Source organism: Tripterygium wilfordii, chromosome 4, assembly GCF_013401445.1.
Source record: "Tripterygium wilfordii isolate XIE 37 chromosome 4, ASM1340144v1, whole genome shotgun sequence".
Taxonomy (NCBI): Eukaryota; Viridiplantae; Streptophyta; class Magnoliopsida; order Celastrales; family Celastraceae; genus Tripterygium; species Tripterygium wilfordii.
Window position 1 is genome coordinate 11,693,590 of NC_052235.1, and position 2,500 is coordinate 11,696,089.

The 2,500-nt window shown below is 44.5% G+C and overlaps 1 pseudogene; it reads left to right on the forward strand.

Annotated features, from left to right (window-relative positions):
- The window catches only part of LOC119998012, a 3,100-nt pseudogene extending 3,014 nt beyond the window's left edge, over positions 1 to 86 (forward strand).
- The last annotated feature ends 2,414 nt before the right edge of the window (positions 87 to 2,500 follow it).

Here is a 2,500-nt window from a genome sequence, read left to right on the forward strand (position 1 = left end):
AAAACACACGACGGAGTATTGTAAGTGGCAGAGTGGCCTAGCTGCCACGATCCACTGAGATTCAGCCCTATGTCGCTACGATTCATCCCTCCCCACTTATTCCAAATCAAACGAGTCCCTCCCTTTGCCATATACTTATCTCGCTTTTCAAATAAATTGGACTGAGGTTAGGGATTATCAAGGCATGCATCACCAAGGCATGACTTGCATGTGCAACCAAAGTCAAGTCACAAAAATCTCAACAAGTCACGAAGGCATGACATGACACCAAGTCCCAAAAAATACAACAAGGCATAGGGTGCGACCAAGTCCCTAAAAATACACTAAGGAATGGGGCGCCACCAAGTCCCTAAGAACACAATGTTGGGGCATGGCATGCCATGAGGTCCATAAGAATACACCAAGGCATAACGTGTCGCCAATTCCGTAAAAATAGCATCAACTTATATCAATCTCACCTTAACATTTGAAATTTCTTGCCACAAATTCATCGAAACCACTAAAGTGGCAAAAGGCGTGGCCTAGCCTCTAAAATGGTGAAATCGGCTTCAAGGCATTGTTGCAGGCATTCTAGAATGCACGAGACGTATAGCATGCAATGACACGCGACACAAGAGAACGTTGCCTTTGGAACGTGAGAACTTTGAAGTTTGGAAAAAAATGGCAACAAGGCATGCCATAGCCCATGAAACGTGGAAAACGGCTCCAAGGCATGTCATGGCCGTTCGAACGTGAGAACTTTGAAGTTTGGAAAAAATGGCACCAAGGCATGCTAAGGCCATTGGAACTATGAAAATTTTGAAGGTTTTGAAAAAAATTATGCGAAGGCATGCCAAGGTCGTTGGAACGTCCAATATGGCACCGAGGGATGCCAAAGTGGTTAGAACGTGAGAACATTTAATGTTGGAAAAAATGGTGCCAAGGCATGCCATAGTCGTTGGAATGTCCAAAATGGCCCAAGGCATGCCAACGCCGTTTGGAACGTAAGAACTTTGAAAATTTTGAAGTTTGAAAAAATTTGTGCCTACAAAGCATTCCATATCCCACAATGACACTAAGGCATGCCAAAGTCGTTGGAACGTGAGAACTCCCAACACAGGTGGTGCAAGCCTTACGTTGGACGAGAGTTTTGCGCTAACGGGATGACAAATGGGGGTGACTATGCTTTTTTAGAAATCCATGTCTATATATAACGGGTACTGAGGTTAACCTTCGGACCCCCGTGCGTGCTAGGTGGTCGCCCGCACTGACGGGATGAGAAATGGGCGTGACTACGCTTTTTGAGAAATTGATGTCTCCAATGGTCAGTTTGAGAAATGGACTTAAGACATATATATACGGGGTACTGAGGTTAACTTTCGGACCCTCGCCCGCTCTAGGGGGCCACGTGCACTCTGACGGGATGAGAAATGGGCGGCACTACGCTTTTTGAGAAATTGATGTCTCCTACTGTCAGTTTGGAAAGCGGACTTAAGACATATATATAGGGGGTACTGAGGTTAACCTTCAGACCCCCGCACGTGCGCTAGGGGGCCGCGTGCTCTCTGACGGGATGAGAAATGGGGGGGACTACATTTTTTAAGAAATTGATGTCTCCTACTGCCAGTTTGGAAAACGAACTTAAGACATATATATAGGGGGTAGTCTAGTGGGTCGAAAGACCTGCCCTTAGCACTGATTTCTGAGAAATGTTCTAGTTTAGAACAATTATCTAAATTTCTGTTATTGCTAAACAAATCACGCCATTTAGGCCAAGCAGGAACAGTAGGAGTACCTGATAGACCAGGAGCAGTTTCACCTAAATCTGAATCCGTGACTTGTTTTTGAGGGACAATCTCAGAGCTCTCTCAATTAACAGTAGTAAAATTGGTCTTAGCCAGTTCCTCATTAGCTTCACCAGTTGAGAAAACCCCATGACTAGGCTTACCAATCTCCAACGAACTTGGTCGAGGCATCTCATAGTTGAAAAACTTTGACCTTCCACCTGAATCACCCTCAGATATAGAATAATCCAGCTGCTCCTCTTTAACATCGTCATCCTCAAAACAATCTTCCACTAATACCCTCTCTAAATCAGAAAACGAACCCTCATTAGCAGAATTCACTTTATTGGCATTAATCAGGTGCTTTCTCAGACTTGCACCACCAACTAGGGTTTTGAAAATTGTAACTGGCTCGGTAATCCCGATCTCTGCTTGAACGACCTCTGTGACAACTTCACGCTAGACTGGCAGAGCTATCACCGTATTCTTATGTAGTTTGATTTGGGCATCCTCCTTTAATTGCTTCAAAGTTTTCTTTCCCCGTGAGCTAGGAGTCCTCGCCTTTTTCTTATTCTTGGCCATCGAGAAGCAAGGAACCAGAAATCAGGAGAAACAAGCAAATCAGTAGAAAAATCAGGATGGAAAGTAGTTTCGGGAAAACGAGAGCATCTCTCTCCACTTTCTCTCTCCTATTTTTGAGAGCTCTTTCTTGATTCTATAGGTGGTGGTGCATGGCT